Source organism: Drosophila mauritiana, chromosome X (assembly GCF_004382145.1).
Source record: "Drosophila mauritiana strain mau12 chromosome X, ASM438214v1, whole genome shotgun sequence".
In the NCBI taxonomy this organism is placed as follows: Eukaryota; Metazoa; Arthropoda; class Insecta; order Diptera; family Drosophilidae; genus Drosophila; species Drosophila mauritiana.
In genome coordinates this window covers 22997066-23019533 of record NC_046672.1, presented here as the reverse complement: position 1 = coordinate 23019533, position 22468 = coordinate 22997066, and the positions used below count along the sequence as shown (strand labels likewise).

General features: G+C 34.3%; 2 non-coding genes across 2 annotated transcripts; both read right to left on the bottom strand.

Moving 5' to 3' along the window:
* Positions 1-259: 259 nt before the first annotated feature.
* LOC117148967 lies at positions 260-438 on the bottom strand. Its single transcript, XR_004459968.1, has one exon. It is a non-coding gene; the product is annotated as a 5.8S ribosomal RNA (ribosomal RNA).
* Positions 439-8795: 8357 nt separating this feature from the next.
* Positions 8796-12684, bottom strand: LOC117148960. Its single transcript, XR_004459962.1, has one exon. It is a non-coding gene; the product is annotated as a large subunit ribosomal RNA (ribosomal RNA).
* Between the last annotated feature and the right edge of the window lie 9784 nt (positions 12685-22468).

Sequence of the window (22468 nt, the reverse complement as noted above, 5' to 3'; positions counted from 1 at the left end):
ATAACAAAACCAAGATTTTTTTCTTTTTCGAATCATTAATTAAGAGACAATTCTAGATGAAAATATTTCAATTTTTTATGCTAGACATTTCTCAGTATTATTTGATTGAAAAAGAAAATATTTCTCTTCGTTTTTCACATTCAAATGTGAGATAATGTTTTCATTTCTTTTTTAATATTATGAATAAATCATTATTTAATCCAATAATATACCATATGCTTATAAAAAATTTATAAACAACTTAATTAGCATAGTCTTACAACCCTCAACCATATGTAGTCCAAGCAGCACTATAAAATTAATTAAAGTACATAACAGCATGGACTGCGATATGCGTTCAAAATGTCGATGTTCATGTGTCCTGCAGTTCACACGATGACGCACAGTTTGCTGCGTTCTTCATCGACCCATGAGCCGAGTGATCCACCGCTTAGAGTTTTATAATTCATTTTTATATATATCAATATTGTTTTTATTGAAAGAAATTAAAAATACACCATTTTACTGGCATATATCAATTCCTTCAATAAATTTATTTTTATACCTAAAAATAAATGTTGCGATATGTCTTAGTTTCATATAAGCATTATGTATCATAAAAATCTGGTTATGGTTTGCTATTTTGGGTGACACATACTGCAAAATTTATATAAAACATTAACCTGATGGATGACAGGTACAAACATTGTATATTTTAGGTTGTTGCATTAGCCAACGTATGCTCATAACATAGATGAACAATACATATTCGCAACGCGTGTATATTATGGTCCATATACACACACACTTATTTTGAATACCACATTCAAAATTATTTTAATTTTAATTCGACTTCTACTTTCAAATTTTGTTCAGTTTCTTCGATTTCCATTTTCGAGAATTTGTTTTTATAGGAAACGCCATTGTTGTAGTAGGTACTGCCACAAATACGCACAACAACATTAATAATGTTAAAGTCTTTTTATGAGGTTGCCAAGCCCCACATATAAAATAAAAGCCATCTTCATTTATTTTGACTTTAACTTTTGATTCCGTGGAATCATTTTGTAATATTTTTATTTTGGTAAATTGTATTTATTTGTATTATAACAAATGTTTATTAACGATAAGGATATTATACAATAATGATCCTTCCGCAGGTTCACCTACGGAAACCTTGTTACGACTTTTACTTCCTCTAAATAATCAAGTTCGGTCAACTTTTGCGAAACAACCGTAACACGCAAGGCGTCACAGTGATCACGTCCGGAGACCTCACTAAATAATTCAATCGGTAGTAGCGACGGGCGGTGTGTACAAAGGGCAGGGACGTATCAATGCGAGTTAATGACTCACACTTACTGGGAATTCCAAATGTGAACAGTTTCAGTTCACAATCCCAAGCATGAAAGTGGTTCAGCGGTTTACCCGGACCTCTCGGTCTAGGAAATACACGTTGATACTTTCATTGTAGCGCGCGTGCAGCCCAGGACATCTAAGGGCATCACAGACCTGTTATTGCTCAATCTCATTATTGCTAGACGCAATTTGTCCATTTAAGAAGCTAGTGTCCTTATAATGGGACAAACCAACAGGTACGGCTCCACTTACATAAACACATTCAAACACAATAAACATTTTACTGCCACCATGAATGAAGGCTACATAAGCTTCAGCCCATAATCCTGAAGATATCTATTTAATATATTGAGTCTCGTTCGTTATCGGAATTAACCAGACAAATCACTCCACGAACTAAGAACGGCCATGCACCACCACCCATAGATTCGAGAAAGAGCTATCAATCTGTCTTACACACTTATGTTCGGACCTGGTAAGTTTTCCGTGTTGAGTCAAATTAAGCCGCAGGCTCCACTCCTGGTGGTGCCTTACCGTCATTCTTTAAGTTTCAGCTTTGCAACCATACTTCCCCCGGAGCCCAAAAGCTTTGGTTTCCCGGGAAGCGACTGAGAGAGCCATAAAAGTAGCTTACACCCAATTGCTAGCTGGCATCGTTTATGGTTAGAACTAGGGCGGTATCTGATCGCCTTCGAACCTCTAACTTTCGTTCTTGATTAATGAAAACATCTTTGGCAAATGCTTTCGCTTAAGTTAGTCTTACGACGGTCCAAGAATTTCACCTCTCGCGTCGTAATACTAATGCCCCAAACTGCTTCTATTAATCATTACCTCTTGATCTGAAAACCAATGAAAGCAGAACAGAGGTCTTATTTCATTATCCATGCACAGAATATTCAGGCATTTGAAGCCTGCTTTAAGCACTCCTAATTTGTTCAAAGTAATAGTACCGGCCCACAATAACACTCGTTTAAGAGCACTAGTGCAGGTTTTTAAATAGGAGGACATATGAAAAAATACAAGTATTTAATCACATATAAGAACTCCACCGGTAATACGCTTACATACATAAAGGTATAGTACTAACCACAATTGTAAGTTGTACTACCCGTATGAAGCACAAGTTCAACTAGAACGTTTTAACCGCAACAATTTAATATACGCTATTGGAGCTGGAATTACCGCGGCTGCTGGCACCAGACTTGCCCTCCAATTGGTCCTTGTTAAAGGATTTAAAGTGTACTCATTCCAATTACAGGGCCTCGGATATGAGTCCTGTATTGTTATTTTTCGTCACTACCTCCCCGAGCTGGGAGTGGGTAATTTACGCGCCTGCTGCCTTCCTTAGATGTGGTAGCCGTTTCTCAGGCTCCCTCTCCGGAATCGAACCCTGATTCCCCGTTACCCGGTTGCAACCATGGTAGTCCTAGATACTACCATCAAAAGTTGATAGGGCAGACATTTGAAAGATCTGTCGTCGGTACAAGACCATACGATCTGCATGTTATCTAGAGTTCAACCAATATAACGATCTTGCGATCGCTTGGTTTTAGCCTAATAAAAGCACATGTCCCATAAGGTTCATGTTTTAATTGCATGTATTAGCTCTAGAATTACCACAGTTATCAAGTAACTGTTAACGATCTAAGGAACCATAACTGATATAATGAGCCTTTTGCGGTTTCACTTTTAATTCGTGTGTACTTAGACATGCATGGCTTAATCTTTGAGACAAGCATATAATACTGGCAGGATCAACCAGAATAATGTTTTTCCTTCATATTCCATTCATATATTTTTGAATCGAAATAAGCAATATAATAGATATATAGATATATAGATTTTTTCACTTTATATAATTCCATGATTTTTATTATATTGAATAAAATTCAATATTTCGCCTTTGGGTAAAATTTTAAATATATAAGTAAAAAAATCCATTCGATTACGGCCATTTTTATATAGCATTCGTAATCCATATTTTCATTTTTAATTTATACTTGTTTTACCAATATAAACAAGAATTTCATCTAATTATTGTAATATATATATTTCTATAATTTTATCTTTTATACATACATATTTCATTATAAAATATCATTTATATTTCCAACATACATAATTATTGTAATCCACACATGTACAATTTTTGTTTAACCAATATAAATATTAAGTTAAATCATTTGCATTTTGAAGATAAATTTAAAATTTATCTCTTTTCATATATATCTCTGGTAATATATAACATAAACCAAGCGCATATGATAATATTTCCACATTTAATATATAATTTTATATTTCTTTCATAAGAATCCATATTTGTATTACCGTAACGATATAATAATCCAACTATACGGCAGGTAATAAATTAATATTTGCCTGCCTCCAAAATTAACGATAATATATGGAAACGATTTGTTATTCTATATATAATAGAAACTTGACTTTTGTTTCAACGATATTATCTATAAAGCGTATATTCCCTATTATCCGCGGAGCCAAGTCCCGTGTTCTATAGAACTGAGAAACAAATTTGTACGGATAATAATATACTTTATTGTATGTAACAAATAAACATAATCGAAATAAATATTTCGAATAATGCGGGGAGGTCGGCAACCACTGCCTACCTATAGTAGTTTTTGAACCCGCTGTCCTCAAGCGGGTATTTTCAATTCCGTTTGCCACCCAACATACGGGCTATTCTCTTATATATTAAGAGATTATAGGAACATTTCATTTTTTTTCCATTATTCATATATAATATGATTATTTTTTTTCCCTTATACATATAATAATTAATCATTTTCATATGTATATATTTAATTTACTCATATTATTGCCAAAATCATATGAATACATAGTTTTTGAACAATATGAGAGGTCCGGCAACCACTGCCTACCTATAGTAGTTTTTGAACCCTCTGTCGTAATTCCGGTCGTTTACACTACTATACCCTCTCACTATAATGGCTTTTCTCTATAATACTAAGAGAATGTGGGGATATTTTCAGCATTTTTTCCCTTATACATATAATAATTAATCATTTTCATATGTATAATTATTTAATTTACTCATATTATTGCCAAAATCATATGAATACATAAGTTTTGAACAATATGAGAGGTCGGCAACCACTGCCTACCTATAGTAGTTTTTGAACCCTCTGTCGTAATTCCGGTCGTTTACACTACTATACCCTCTCACTATAATGGCTTTTCTCTATAATACTAAGAGAATTGTGGGATATTTTTCAGCATTTTTTCCCTTATACATATAATAATTAATCATTTTCATATGTATATTATTTAATTTACTCATATATTGCCAAAATCATATGAATACATAAGTTTTGAACAATATGAGAGGTCGGCAACCACTGCCTACCTATAGTAGTTTTTGAACCCTCTGTCGTAATTCCCGGTTCGTTTACACTACTATACCCTCTCACTATAATGGCTTTTCTCTATAATACTAAAGAGAATGTGGGATATTTTCAGCATTTTTTCCCTTATACATATAATAATTAATATTTTCATATGTATATTATTTAATTTACTCATATTAATTGCCAAAATCATATGAATACATAAGTTTTGAACAATATGAGAGGTCGGCAACCACTGGCCTACCTATAGTAGTTTTTGAACCCTCTGTCGTAATTCCGGTCGTTTACACTACTATACCCTCTCACTATAATGGCTTTTCTCTATTATACTAAGAGAATGTGGGATATTTTCAGCATTTTTTCCCTTATACATATAATAATTAATAATTTCATATGTATATTATTTTAATTTACTCATATAATTGCCAAAATCATATGAATACATAAGTTTTGAACAATATGAGAGGTCGGCAACCACTGCCTACCTATAGTAGTTTTTGAACCCTCTGTCGTAATTCCGGTCGTTTACACTACTATACCCTCTCACTATAATGGCTTTTCTCTATAATACTAAGAGAATGTGGGAATATTTCAGCATTTTTTCCCCTTAACATATAATTAATAATAATTTTCATATGTATATTATTTAATTTACTCATATAATTGCCAAAATCATATGAATACATAAGTTTTGAACAATATGAGAGGTCGGCAACCACTGCCTACCTATAGTAGTTTTTGAACCCTCTGTCGTAATTCCGGTCGTTTACACTACTATACCCTCTCACTATAATGGCTTTTCTCTATAATACTAAGAGAATGTGGGATATTTTCAGCATTTTTCCCTTATAATATAATAATTAATCATTTTCATATGTATATTATTTAATTTACTCATATTATTGCCAAAATCATATGAATACATAAGTTTTGAACAATATGAGAGGTCGGCAACCACTGCCTACCTATAGTAGTTTTTGAACCCTCTGTCGTAATTCCGGTCGTTTACACTACTATACCCTCTCACTATAATGGCTTTTCTCTATAATACTAAGAGAATGTGGGATATTTTCAGCATTTTTTTCCCTTATACATATAATAATTAATCATTTTCATATGTATATTATTTAATTTACTCATATTATTGCCAAAATCATATGAATACATAAGTTTTGAACAATATGAGAGGTCGGCAACCACTGGCCTACCTATAGTAGTTTTTGAACCCTCTGTCGTAATTCCGGTCGTTTACACTACTATACCCTCTCACTATAATGGCTTTTCTCTATAATACTAAGAGAATGTGGGATATTTTCAGAATTTTTTTCCCCTTATACATATAATAATTAATCATTTTCATATGTATATTATTTAATTTACTCATATTATTGCCAAAATCATATGAATACATAAGTTTTGAACAATATGAGAGGTCGGCAACCACTGCCTACCTATAGTAACCCTCTGTCGTAATTCCGGTCGTTTACACTACTATACCCTCTCACTATAATGGCTTTCTCTAATACTAAGAGAATGTGGGATATTTTCAGCATTTTTTCCCTTATACATATAATAATTAATAATTTTCATATGTATATTATTTAATTTACTCATATAATTGCCAAAATCATATGAATACATAAGTTTTGAACAATATGAGAGGTCGGCAACCACTGCCTACCTATAGTAGTTTTTGAACCCTCTGTCGTAATTCCGGTCGTTTACACTACTATACCCTCTCACTATAATGGCTTTTCTCTATAATACTAAGAGAATGTGGGAATATTTCAGCATTTTTTCCCCTATACATATAATAATTAATAATTTTCATATGTATATTATTTAATTTACTCATATAATTGCCAAAATCATATGAATACATAAGTTTTGAACAATATGAGAGGTCGGCAACCACTCTATAGTTTTTGAATAATTTACACTACTATACCCTCTCACTATAATGGCTTTTCTCTATAATACTAAGAGAATGTGGGAATATTTCAGCATTTTTTCCCTATACATATAATAATTAATAATTTTCATATGTATATTATTTAATTTACTCATATAATTGCCAAAATCATATAAATACATAAGTTTTGAACAATATCAGAGGTCAGCAACGGTCTTTCCTCTATAATACTAAGATAATATGGAATATTTTCAGCATTTTTTCCCTTATACATTTATACATATAATAATTAATCATTTTCATATGTATATTATTTAATTTACTCATATTATTGCCAAAATCATATAAATACATAAGTTTTGAACAATATCAGAGGTCAGCAACGGTCTTTCCTCTATAATACTAAGATAAGGAATCATATAAATACATAAGGAGAGGTCGGCAACGGTCTTTCCTCTATAATACTAAGATAATATGGGAATATTTCAGCATTTTTTCCCTTATACATATAATAATTAATCATTTTCATATGTATATTATTTAATTTACTCGTATAATTGCCAAAATCCTATGAAGACATAAGAGAATACAATATGAGAGGTCGGCGCAACCATAATATAGTAGTTGATGACGAGGTGTTTGGCAACTTGATACAATTCTTTAAAAAGTCTTTATATTAATTATATGATAGGGACAATATCATATGCGTCACTAAATTGATGACGAGGTGTTTGGCAACGTGACACAAATCATTAAAGTCTTTATATTAATTATATGATAGAGACAATATCATATGCGTCACTAAATTGATGACGAGGTATTTGGCAACTTGATAGAATTCTTTAAAGTCTTTATATCAAAAATTATATGATAGGGACAATATCATATGCGTCACTAAATTGATGACGAGGTGTTTGGCAACTTGACACAATTCATTAAAGTCTTTATATTAATTATATGATAGAGACAATATCATATGCGTCACTAAATTGATGACGAGGTATTTGGCAACTTGATATAATTCTTTAAAGTCTTTATATCAAAATTATATGATAGGGACAATATCATATGCGTCACTAAATTGATGACGAGGTGTTTGGCAACTTGACACAATTCATTAAAGTCTTTATATTAATTATATGATAGGGACAATATCATATGCGTCACTAAATTGATGACGAGGTATTTGGCAACTTGATACAATTCTTTAAAGTTTTTATATCAAAAATTATATGATAGGGACAATATCATATGCGTCACTAAATTGATGACGAGGTGTTTGGCAACTTGACACAATTCATTAAAGTCTTTATATTAATTATATGATAGGGACAATATCATATGCGTCACTAAATTGATGACGAGGTATTTGGCAACTTGATACAATTCTTTAAAGTTTTTATATCAAAAATTATATGATAGGGACAATATCATATGCGTCACTAAATTGATGACGAGGTGTTTGGCAACTTGACACAATTCATTAAAGTCTTTATATTAATTATATGATAGAGACAATATCATATGCGTCACTAAATTGATGACGAGGTATTTGGCAACTTGATAAATTCTTTAAAGTCTTTATATCAAAAATTATATGATAGGGACAATATCATATGCGTCACTAAATTGATGACGAGGTGTTTGGCAACTTGACACAATTCATTAAAGTCACAATATCAGGATGAAACTTGAAGTATGATCAATATCATATGCGTCACTAAATTGATGACGAGGTTTGGCAACTTGATACAATTCTTTAAAGTTTTTATATCAAAAATTATATGATAGGGACAATATCATATGCGTGAAGGGACACATATGCGTCACTAAATTGATGACGAGGTGTTTGGCAACTTGACACAATTCATTAAAGTCTTTATATTAATTATATGATAGGGACAATATCATATGCGTCACTAAATTGATGACGAGGTATTTGGCAACGTGATAGAATTCTTTAAAGTCTTTATATCAAAAATTATACGATAGGGACAATATCATATGCGTCACTAAATTGATGACGAGGTATTTGGCAACTTGATATAATTCTTTAAAGTCTTTATATCAAAAATTATATGATAGGGACAATATCATATGCGTCACTAAATTGATGACGAGGTGTTTGTTTGGCTACAGGAAAAATCATTTATTTATCGAATCATCAAGCAAAGGATAAGCTTCAGTGGATCGCAGTATGGCAGCTGCTCAACCACTTACAACACCTTGCCTGTTACAAAAGTCGTTTACAATTGATTCTAGGCTTTGTCATTGTATTAAATAATGCTTTTATATGTAACTAGCGCGGCATCAGGTGATCGAAGATCCTCCTAATTTACTATGTTACAAATTACATTGGCATCACATCCATTGTCGTTTATAAAATAATTATAACTTTAAATGGTTTAGAAGCCATACAATGCAAATTGCCCCTTATTTATCATTGCAGTCCAGCACGGATACGACCTTAGAGGCGTTCAGGCATAATCCAACGGACGTAGCGTCATACCACTGTTCGCTCGAACAAGTATTGTGCCATTGGTCCGTACCTGCGGTTCCTCTCGTACTACGCAGGAATGCTGTCGCAACAACGTTTTGTCATTAGTAGGGTAAAACTAACCTGTCTCACGACGGTCTAAACCCAGCTCACGTTCCCTTGCATGGGTGAACAATCCAACGCTTGGTGAATTTTGCTTCACAATGATAGGAAGAGCCGACATCGAAGGATCAAAAAGCGACGTCGCTATGAACGCTTGGCCGCCACAAGCCAGTTATCCCTATGGTAACTTTTCTGACACCTCTTGTTAAAAACTCTTTAAACCAAAAGGATCGATAGGCCGAGCTTTTGCTGTCCCTGTGTGTACTGAACACCGAGATCAAGTCAGCATTTGCCCTTTTGCTCTATGTGTGGTTTCTGTCCGCACTGAGCTGGCCTTGGGACACCTCCGTTATTATTTGAGAGATGTACCGCCCCAGTCAAACTCCCTACCTGGCAATGTCCTTGAATTGGATCATACCTGAGTAATTGGAGTTATACCAAATTTTCAAATCAAAAATACATAAATGCATCGTTTTATTAAAGAATTTGTTTGCGATTATATAACAAACTCGTGATACTTTGATCAAGAAGCTTGCATCAAAACCCAATACCATAAGATATAATAAATATATCCGTATAATGGCTAGGAAATGATACACGTTCCATTTAATCAAGTAAGTAAGGAAACAATAAGAGTAGTGGTATTTCATTGACGATACCAAACCGAGGTCTCTCCCACTTATTCTACACCTCTTATGTCTCCTTACACTGCCAGATTAGAGTCAAGCTCAAAAGGGTCTTCTTTCCCCGCTAATTATTCCAAGCCCGTTCCCTTGGCTGTGGTTTCGCTAGATAGTAGATAGGGACAGTAGGAATCTCGTTAATCCATTCATGCGCGTCACTAATTAGATGACGAGGCATTTGGCTACCTTAAGAGAGTCATAGTTACTCCCGCCGTTGACCCGCGCTTACTTGAATTTCTTCACTTTGACATTCAGAGCACTGGGCAGAAATCACATTGTGTCAACACCCGCTAGGGCCATCACAATGCTTTGTTTTAATTAGACAGTCGGATTCCCCAAGTCCTGCCAGTTCTGAATTGATTGTAATTGATAATCGTATAATTGATAAGAACTAATTGGTTTAACCCAAATAGTATTCTTAAAAATTTTAGCAAGAAAGTTCCACAATGGCTACGTAACTAAACTATCCGGGAACAAGTAACTAACATAAATGCTAGAAACTCTATATACCCAGAACGAGCACATAAAACCATGTTATTGTTTCCCAATCAAGCCCGACTATCTCAATCTTCAGAGCCAATCCTTATCCCGAAGTTACGGATCTAATTGCCGACTTCCCTTACCTACATTATTCATCGACTAGAGACTCTTCACCTTGGAGACCAGCTGCGGATATTGGTACGGCCTGTGAGAAGTTTGCGTGTCCCCACCATAAATTTTCAAGGTCCGAGGAGAAAATATCGACACAACAGTATATGTCATGCTCTCTAGCCCATTCTACCATATCCTCTCTGCGAAAGACTTCCATGGTAGTACGGCTATAAAACAGAAAAGAAAACTCTTCCGATATCTCTCGACGGCTTCTTTATGGTCGTTCCTGTTGCCAGGATGAGCACGAGGCCCATATTAATAACAAACGGATACTCAACAGGTTACGGAATTGGAACCGTATTCCCTTTCGTTCAAAATTATTCAAGTGTATTATATTCGCTTTGTTTAATATAGTAGGCATTTTTGTTTTACTTGAAAATTTCGGCTTTCGCCTTGAACTTAGGACCGACTAACTCGTGATCAACCACTGTCACACGAAACCCTTCTCCACTTCAGTCTACCAAGGTCTCATTCGATTATTTGCTACTACCACCAAGATCTGTACCAATGGCAGCTCCATGCAGGCTTACGCCAAACACTTCTACGCATACCATTGTACCTTCCTACTCACTAAAGTTTCAAAATTTATATCACAAGTAATATAAATCATCACTTTAGCGTAATGTATAGGTATACAACTTAAGCGCCATCCATTTAAGGGCTAGTTGCTTCGGCAGGTGAGTTGTTACACACTCCTTAGCGGATTCGACTTCCATGATCACCGTCCTGCTGTTTTAAGCAACCAACGCCTTCATGGTATCTGCATGAGTTGTTAATTTGGGCACCGTAACATTACGTTTGGTTCATCCCACAGCGCCAGTTCTGCTTACCAAAATGGCCCACTGGGCACATTATATCATAACCTTGAACTTCATATCAAGAAAGTTAAGGTTCTTACCCCATTTAAGTTGAGAATAGGTTAAGATCGTTTCGACCCTAAGCCTCTAATCATTCGCTTTACCAGATAAGATTATTTATATAATATTAAAATGCACCAGCTATCCTGAGGGAAACTCGGAAGGAACCAGCTACTAGATGGTTCGATTGGTCTTTCGCCCCTATACTCAATTCTGACAATCGATTTGCACGTCAGAACTGTTTCGGTCTCCATCAGGGTTTCCCCTGACTTCAACCTGATCAAGTATAGTTCACCATCTTTCGGGTCACAGCATATATGCTCAAGGTACTTCCAGTTAGAGGCATAAATAATATAAATATACATTATACATAACTATATAGAACGCCCCGGGATTGTGTTAATTAGCTATAAATAGCTAAAAAACTAATCCCATTATTAGTCAAGTTAATTACGCTATTAGGTTTACATCCCAATAACTTGCACATATGTTAGACTCCTTGGTCCGTGTTTCAAGACGGGTCCCGAAGTATCCTGAATCTTTCGCATTGTTAATCATACAAGAGCATATAATAAACACAAAAATCAATGATAATTATGCCATTATATAATTCCGAAAAATTAACGCTCTGTAATAATATAAATCTATCAGCACTTATCAAATTAATAACATTTATTCTGTGTTAAAATGCAAGCAATTTAATTGGAATAAACTATAAGTTATATTTATGATAAATTTGGGATATGCTAATAGATTACAATGTCCTTATATGGAAAAAATGCACATTATTCTTAATAATATTATTTAAATATTACAATTTAATGAGAATCCATAACGGATATCAGGTTCATCGGCTTAACCTCTAAGCAGTTTCACGTACGTTAACTCTCTATTCAGATCTTTCAACTTTCCTCACGGTACTTGTTACTATCGTCTCATGTTATATTTTTAGATGGAGTTACACCCACTTAGCTGGCACTATCAAGCAACACGACTCTTTGAAACATCTAGTAATCATTAACGTTATACGGGCCTGGCACCCTCTATGGTAATGCCTCATTAAGAAGACTTAATCATTAATTCTCATACTAGAATATGACGCTCCATACACTGCATCTCACATTTGCCATATAGACAAAGGACTAGTGCTGAACTGTTTTCTTTCGCTCGCCGCTACTAAGAAAATCCTTGTAGTTTCTTTCCTCCCCTAATAATATGCTTAAATTCAGGGGTAGTCCCATATGAGTTGAGGTTATATATAACTATTTTTGCCATAAATTCTTATATATAAATGATAAAACATCAATAAATTCGTTAAATAGTTCCAATAGTTCTTGTAAGCAAAGTTATTTTTATCCATTAACGAACCAACGAAATAATAACAAAACCAAGATTTTCTTTTTCCGAATCATTAATAAGAGACAATCTAGATGAAAAATATTCAATTTTTATGCTAGACATTTCTCAGTATATTGATGAAAAGAAAATATCTCTTCGTTTTCACATTCAAATGTGAGATAATGTTTTCATTTCTTTTTAATATTATGAATAAAATCATATTAATCCAATAATATACCATATCTTATAAAAAATTTAAAACAACTTAATTAGCATAGTCTTACAACCCTCAACCATATGTATCCAAGCAGCACTATAAAATTAATTAAATACATAACAGCATGGACTGCGATATGCGTTCAAATGTCGATGTTCATGTGTCCTGCAGTTCACACATGACGCACAGTTTGCCTGCGTTTCATCGACCCATGAGCCGAGTGATCCACCGCTTAGAGTTTTAAATTCATTTATATAATCAATATGTTTTATTGAAAGAATTAAAAATACACCATTTTACTGGCATATATCAATTCCTTCATAAATTTATTTTATACCTAAAAATAATGTTGCATATGTCTTAGTTTCATATAAGCATTATGTATCATAAAAATCTGGTTATGGTTTGCTATTTGGGTGACACATACTGCAAAATTTATATAAACATTAACCTGATGATGACAGTACAACATTATATTTAGGTTGTTGCATTAGCCAACGTATGCTCATAACATAGATGAACAATACATATTCGCAACGCGTGTATATTATGGTCCATATACACACACACTTATTTGAATACCACATTCAAATATTTAATTTAATTCGACTTCTACTTTCAAATTTGTCGTTCTTCGATTCCATTTCGGAATTTGTTTATAGGAAACCCATTGTTGTAGTAGTACTGCCACAAATACGCACAACAACATTAATAAGTAAAGCTTTTATGAGGTTGCCAGCCCCACATATAAAATAAAAGCCATCTTCATTTATTTGACTTAACTTTGATCCGGGAATCATTTGTAATATTTTTATTTGTAAATTGTATTATGTATTATAACAAATGTTATTAACGATAAGGATATTATACAATAATGATCCTTCCGCAGGTTCACCTACGGAAACCTGTTACGACTTTTACTTCCTCTAAATAATCAAGTTCGGTCAACTTTGCGAAACAACCGTAACACGCAAGGCGTCACAGTGATCACGTCCGGAGACCTCACTAAATAATTCAATCGTATAGCGACGGGCGGTTACAAAGGCAGGACGTAATCAATGCGATTAAGACTCACACTTACTGGGAATCCAAGTTCATGTGAACAGTTCAGTTCACAATCCCAAGCATGAAATGGTTCAGGGTTACCCGACCTCCGTCTAGGAAATACACGTTGATACTTTCATGTAGCGCGCGTGCAGCCCAGGACATCTAAGGGCATCACAGACCGTTATGCTCAATCTCATTATTGCTAGACGCAATTTGTCCATTTAAGAAGCTAGTGTCCTTATAATGGACAAACCAACAGTACGGCTCCACTTACATAAACACATTCAAACACAATAAACATTTTACTGCCACCATGAATGAAGGCTACATAAGCTTCAGCACCATAATCCTGAAGATATCTATTTAAATATTGATCTCGTTCGTTATCGAATTAACCAGACAAATCACTCCACGAACTAGAACGCATCACCACCCATAGATTCGAAAAGAGCTATCAATCTGTCTTACACACTATGTTCGGACCTGGTAAGTTCCCGTGTTGAGTCAAATTAAGCCGCAGGCTCCACTCCTGTGGTGCCCTTCCGTCAATTCCTTTAAGTTTCAGCTTGCAACATACTTCCCCCGAGCCCAAAAGCTTGGTTCCCGGGAAGCGACTGAGAGAGCCATAAAAGTAGCTACACCCAATGCTAGCTGGCATCGTTTATGGTTAGAACTAGGGCGGTATCTGATCGCCTTCGAACCTCTAACTTTCGTTCTGATAATGAAAACATCTTGGCAATGCTTTCGCTTAAGTTAGTCTTACGACGGTCCAAGAATTTCACCTCTCGCGTCGTAATACTAATGCCCCCAAACTGCTTCTATTCATTACCTCTTGATCTGAAACCAATGAAAGCAGAACAGAGGTCTATTTCATTATCCCATGCACAGAATATTCAGCATTGAAGCCTGCTTTAAGCACTCTAATTGTTCAAAGTAATAGTACCGGCCCACAATAACACTCGTTTAAGAGCATATGCAGGTTTTTAAATAGGAGAACATATGAAAAATACAAGTATTTAATCACATATAAGAACTCCACCGTAATACGCTTACATACATAAAGGTATAGTACTAACCACAATTGTAAGTTGTACTACCCTATGAACACAATTCAACTACGAACGTTTAACCGCAACAACTTTAATATACGCTATTGAGCTGGAATTACCGCGGCTGCTGCACCAGACTTGCCCTCCATTGGTCCTGTAAAGGATTTAAAAGTGTACTCATTCCAATTACAGGGCCTCGGATATGATCCTGTATTGTATTTTTCGCATACCTCCCCGAGCTGGGAGTGGGTAATTTACGCGCCTGCTGCCTTCCTTAGATGTGTAGCCGTTTCTCAGGCTCCCTCTCCGGAATCGAACCCTGATTCCCCGTACCCGTTGCAACCATGTAGTCCTAGATACTACCATCAAAATTGATAGGGCAGACATTTGAAAGATCTGTCGTCGGTACAAGACCATACGATCTGCATGTTATCTAGAGTTCAACCAATATAACGATCTTGCATCGCTTGGTTTTAGCTAATAAAAGCACATTCCCATAAGGTTCATGTTTAATTGCATGTATAGCTCTAGAATTACCACAGTTATCCAAGTAACTGTTAACGATCTAAGGAACCATAACTGATATAATGAGCCTTTTGCGGTTTCACTTTTAATTCGTGTGTACTTAGACATGCATGGGCTTAATCTTTGAGACAAGCATATAACTACTGGCAGGATCAACCAGAATAATGTTTTCCTTCATATTCCATTCATATATTTTGAATCGAAATAAGCAATATAATAGATATATAGATTATAGATTTTCACTTTATATAATTCCATGATTTTATATATTGAATAAAATTCAATATTTCGCCTTTGGGTAAAATTTTAAATATAAGTAAAAAAATCCATTCGATTACGGCCATTTTATATAGCATTCGTAATCCATATTTTCATTTTTAATTTATACTTGTTTTTACCAATATAACAAGAATTTCATCTAATTATGTAATATATATATTTCTATAATTTATCTTTTATACATACATATTTCATTATAAAATATCATTTTATTTCCAACATACATAATTATTGTATCCACACATGTACAATTTTGTTTAACCAATATAAATATTAAGTTAAATCATTTGCATTTTGAAGATAAATTTAAAATTATCTCTTTTCATATATATCTCTGGTAATATATAACATAAAACCAAGCGCATATGATAATATTTCCACATTTAATATATAATTTTATATTTCTTTCATAAGAATCCATATTGTATTATACCGTAACGATATAATAATCCAACTATACGGCAGGTAATAAATTAATATTTGCCTGCCTCCAAAAATTAACGATAATATATGGAAACGATTTGTTATTCTATATATAATAGAAACTTGACTTTGTTTCAACGATATTATCTATAAAGCGTATATTCCTATTATCCGCGGAGCCAGTCCCGTGTCTATAGAACTGAGAAACAAATTTGTACGGATAATAATATACTTTATTGTATGTAACCAATATAAACATAATCCGAAATAAATATTTCGAATAATGCGGAGGTCGGCAACCACTGCCTACCTATAGTAGTTTTGAACCCGCTGTCCTCAAAGCGGGTATTTTCAATTCGTTTGCCACCCAACATACGGGCTATTCTCTTATATATTAAGAGATTATAGGAACATTTCATTTTTTTTCCATTATTCATATAAATGATTTTTTCCCTTATACATATAATAATAATCATTTCATATGTATATTATTTAATTTACTCATATTATTGCCAAAATCATATGAATACATAAGTTTTGAACAATATGAGAGGTCGGCAACCACTGCCTACCTATAGTAGTTTTTGAACCCTCTGTCGTAATTCCGGTCGTTTACACTACTATACCCTCTCACTATAATGGCTTTTCTCTATAATACTAAGAGAATGTGGGATATTTTCAGCATTTTTTCCCTTATACATATAATAATTAATCATTTCATATGTATATTATTTAATTTACTCATATATTGCCAAATCATATGAATACATAATTTGAACAATATGAGAGGTCGGCAACCACTGCCTACCTATAGTAGTTTTGAACCCTCTGTCGTAATTCCGGTCGTTTACACTACTATACCTCTCACTATAATGGCTTTTCTCTATAATACTAAGAGAATGTGGATATTTCAGCATTTTTTCCCTTATACATATAATAATTAATCATTTTCATATGTATATTATTTAATTTACTCATATATTGCCAAAATCATATGAATACATAAGTTTTGAACAATATGAGAGGTCGGCAACCACTGCCTACCTATAGTAGTTTTTGAACCCTCTGTCGTAATTCCGGTCGTTTACACTACTATACCCTCCACTATAATGGCTTTTCTCTATAATACTAAGAGAATGTGGATATTCAGCATTTTTCCCTATACATATAATAATTAATCATTTCATATGTATATTATTTAATTTACTCATATTATTGCAAAATCATATGAATACATAAGTTTGAACAATATGAGAGGTCGGCAACCACTGCCTACCTATAGTAGTTTTTGAACCCTCTGTCGTAATTCCGGTCGTTTACACTACTATACCCTCTCACTATAATGGCTTTTCTCTATTATACTAAGAGAATGTGGGATATTTCAGCATTTTTTCCCTTATACATATAATAATTAATAATTTTCATATGTATATTATTTAATTTACTCATATAATTGCCAAAATCATATGAATACATAAGTTTTGAACAATATGAGAGGTCGGCAACCACTGCCTACCTATAGTAGTTTTGAACCCTCTGTCGTAATTCCGGTCGTTTACACTACTATACCCTCTCACTATAATGCTTTTCTCTATAATACTAAGAGAATGTGGGAATATTTCAGCATTTTTTCCCCTATACATATAATAATTAATAATTTCATATGTATATTATTTAATTTACTCATATAATTGCCAAAATCATATGAATACATAAGTTTTGAACAATATGAGAGGTCGGCAACCACTGCCTACCTATAGTAGTTTTTGAACCCTCTGTCGTAATTCCGGTCGTTTACACTACTATACCCTCTCACTATAATGGCTTTTCTCTATAATACTAAGAGAATGTGGGATATTTTCAGCATTTTTTCCCTTATACATATAATAATTAATCATTTTCATATGTATATTATTTAATTTACTCATATTATTGCCAAAATCATATGAATACATAAGTTTTGAACAATATGAGAGGTCGGCAACCACTGCCTACCTATAGTAGTTTTTGAACCCTCTGTCGTAATTCCGGTCGTTTACACTACTATACCCTCTCACTATAATGGCTTTTCTCTATAATACTAAGAGAATGTGGGATATTTTCAGCATTTTTTCCCTTATACATATAATAATTAATCATTTTCATATGTATATTATTTAATTTACTCATATTATTGCCAAAATCATATGAATACATAAGTTTTGAACAATATGAGAGGTCGGCAACCACTGCCTACCTATAGTAGTTTTTGAACCCTCTGTCGTAATTCCGGTCGTTTACACTACTATACCCTCTCACTATAATGGCTTTTCTCTATAATACTAAGAGAATGTGGGATATTTTCAGATTTTTTCCCTTATACATATAATAATTAATCATTTTCATATGTATATTATTTAATTTACTCATATTATTGCCAAAATCATATGAATACATAAGTTTTGAACAATATGAGAGGTCGGCAACCACTGCCTACCTATAGTAGTTTTTGAACCCTCTGTCGTAATTCCGGTCGTTTACACTACTATACCCTCTCACTATAATGGCTTTTCTCTATATATACTAAGAGAATGTGGGATATTTTCAGCATTTTTTCCCTATACATATAATAATTAATAATTTTCATATGTATATTATTTAATTTACTCATATAATTGCCAAAATCATATGAATACATAAGTTTTGAACAATATGAGAGGTCGGCAACCACTGCCTACCTATAGTAGTTTTTGAACCCTCTGTCGTAATTCCGGTCGTTTACACTACTATACCCTCTCACTATAATGGCTTTTCTCTATAATACTAAGAGAATGTGGGAATATTTCAGCATTTTTTCCCCTATACATATAATAATTAATAATTTTCATATGTATATTATTTAATTTACTCATATAATTGCCAAAATCATATGAATACATAAGTTTTGAACAATATGAGAGGTCGGCAACCACTGCCTACCTATAGTAGTTTTTGAACCCTCTGTCGTAATTCCGGTCGTTTACACTACTATACCCTCTCACTATAATGCTTTTCTCTATAATACTAAGAGAATGTGGGAATTTTCAGCATTTTTTCCCCTATACATATAATAATTAATAATTTTCATATGTATATTATTTAATTTACTCATATAATTGCCAAAATCATATAAATACATAAGTTTGAACAATATCAGAGGTCAGCAACGGTCTTTCCTCTATAATACTAAGATAATATGGGAATATTTCAGCATTTTTTCCTTATACATTTATACATATAATAATAATCATTTTCATATGTATATTATTTAATTTACTCATATTATTGCCAAAATCATATAAATACATAAGTTTTGAACAATATCAGAGGTCAGCAACGGTCTTTCCTCTATAATACTAAGATAATTGGGAATATTTCATCATTTTTCCTTTATACATTTATACATATAATATTTAATCATTTATATGTATATTATTTAATTTACTCATATAATTGCCAAAATCATATAAATACATAAGTTTTTGAACAATATCAGAGGTCGGCAACGGTCTTTCCTCTATAATACTAAGATAATATGGGAATATTTCAGCATTTTTCCCTTATACATATAATAATTAATCATTTTCATATGTATATTATTTAATTTACTCGTATAATTGCCAAAATCCTATGAAGACATAAGAGAATACAATATGAGAGGTCGGCGCAACCATAATATAGTAGTTGATGACGAGGTGTTTGGCAACTTGATACAATTCTTTAAAAAGTCTTTATATTAATTATATGATAGGGACAATATCATATGCGTCACTAAATTGATGACGAGGTGTTTGGCAACGTGACACAAATCATTAAAGTCTTTATATTAATTATATGATAGAGACAATATCATATGCGTCACTAAATTGATGACGAGGTATTTGGCAACTTGATAGAATTCTTTAAAGTCTTTATATCAAAAATTATATATAGGACAATATCATATGCGTCACTAAATTGATGACGAGGTGTTTGGCAACTTGACACAATTCATTAAAGTCTTTATATTAATTATATGATAGAGACATATTATGCGTCACTAAATTGATGACGAGGTATTTGGCAACTTGATATAATTCTTTAAAGTCTTTATATCAAAAATATATGAATATATTATGCAAAATTGATGACGAGGTGTTTGGCAAACTTGACACAATTCATTAAAGTCTTATATTAATTATATGATAGGGACAATATCATATGCGTCACTAAATTTGATGACGAGGTATTTGGCAACTTGATACAATTCTTTAAAGTTTTTTTATATCAAAAATTATATGATAGGGACAATATCATATGCGTCACTAAATTGATGACGAGGTTTTGGCAACTTGACACAATTCATTAAAGTCTTTATATTAATTATATGATAGGGACAATATCATATGCGTCACTTAAATTGATGACGAGGTATTTGGCAACTTGATACAATTCTTTAAAGTTTTATATCAAAAATTATATGATAGGGACAATATCATATGCGTCACTAAATTGATGACGAGGTGTTTGGCAACTTGACACAATTCATTAAAGTCTTTATATTAATTATATGATAGAGACAATATCATATGCGTCACTAAATTGATGACGAGGTATTTGGCAACTTGATAAATTCTTTAAAGTCTTTATATCAAAAATTTATATGATAGGGACAATATCATATGCGTCACTAAATTGATGACGAGGTGTTTGGCAACTTGACACAATTCATTAAAGTCATATGATATATCATATGCGTCACTAAATTGATGACGATTTGAGTCAGACAATATCATATGCGTCACTAAATTGATGACGAGGTATTTGGCAACTTGATACAATTAAAGATTATGATAGGGACAATATCATATGCGTCACTAAATTGATTGAGTCGCGATCGAACACTCGACGAGTGCAGACGTGCCTGCGGATCGACAGCAAATTGTTAGCAAATTGTTCACAGTTGTAAGTCCCGTTACTTGTGCCCAGCCACTTCGCGTCGCGTGATCTTGTCGCGCGTTTTGATTGGCCCAGCCAACGTACCTAACGGTAGTTCGCACTAACACCATCGCACACCCGAGTGTGCGTGTTATCAGCGCAAAAAACCCAGTGCTCGAAGCAGCGGTATAATTGCAAAGCAGCAGCCACGTGCTGCCTGGCTCACCGGCTTACGGTGCCCAGCTTCCCCCCCCCCCCCCCCCTCCTCACTCCTTATCAACTTTGGAGAAGATGGACTGGCAGGCCCCCCGCGCACCCACAAGCAAACAACACCACGCAAAAGGCTCTGAACAGCTCCAGCAGCGAGGAAGCAGCAACACAGAGCCGCGGCGAGAAAAACCGGCAAAGAAGCACAAGAGAGGAGCTGGAAGATAAGCCAAGCACTAGCGCAGCTCTGCGCAAGAAGCTCGCCAACAACGCCTTCGCTTTACTCTCGACCGAAGAAGACGAGTACGACCAAGAGAGCTCTGATGACGAACCCGGACCTAAAGACGATTCCAAGCCCAAGACCCCCGAGAAACCAAAGCCCACCCCGAAGACCATCAAGCCACCTCCGATTTTTATCCCCGATGTGACCAACATCTCGGCACTCGTCAAGATGATCACGACTCTTGTAGGCCCGAAGAACAATTTTACCTACAAGACGTGAATGGCAACAACGTACGTGTCATGATGCCGGACAAAGAGTCCTATACAGCTCTGCGTCTCCAACTTGTGGCCCAAAACAAGAGGCATCGGACTTTCCAGCCGAAAGATGAACGTGCATACAAGGTTGTCATCAAAGGACTCCACCACTCCACCGATCGTGAGGAAATCATTGAAGACCTTCGCAGACAAGGGCACGCTGTTAGAGATCTGCACAATCCCATTGGCAGAAGAACTAAAGAACCGCTGGGAATATTCTTCGCCAACCTGGAGCCTTCCAGCAACAAACAAAGACGTCTACCAAGTCAAGCGGATCTGCAGGTCGGTAGTAACCATTGAACCGCCGCAGAAGTTCAACGACGTGCCTCAATGCTTCAGGTGCCAAGGATTCGGTCATACACAGCGTTACTGCTTCCTGGAATACCGATGTGTAAAGTGTGGAGGCCCTCACGAATCGAGGGCATGTGAGAAGGGAGGACGACAAAGCGTGCTGCTTCCACTGCCAGGCGGACCATCCTGCG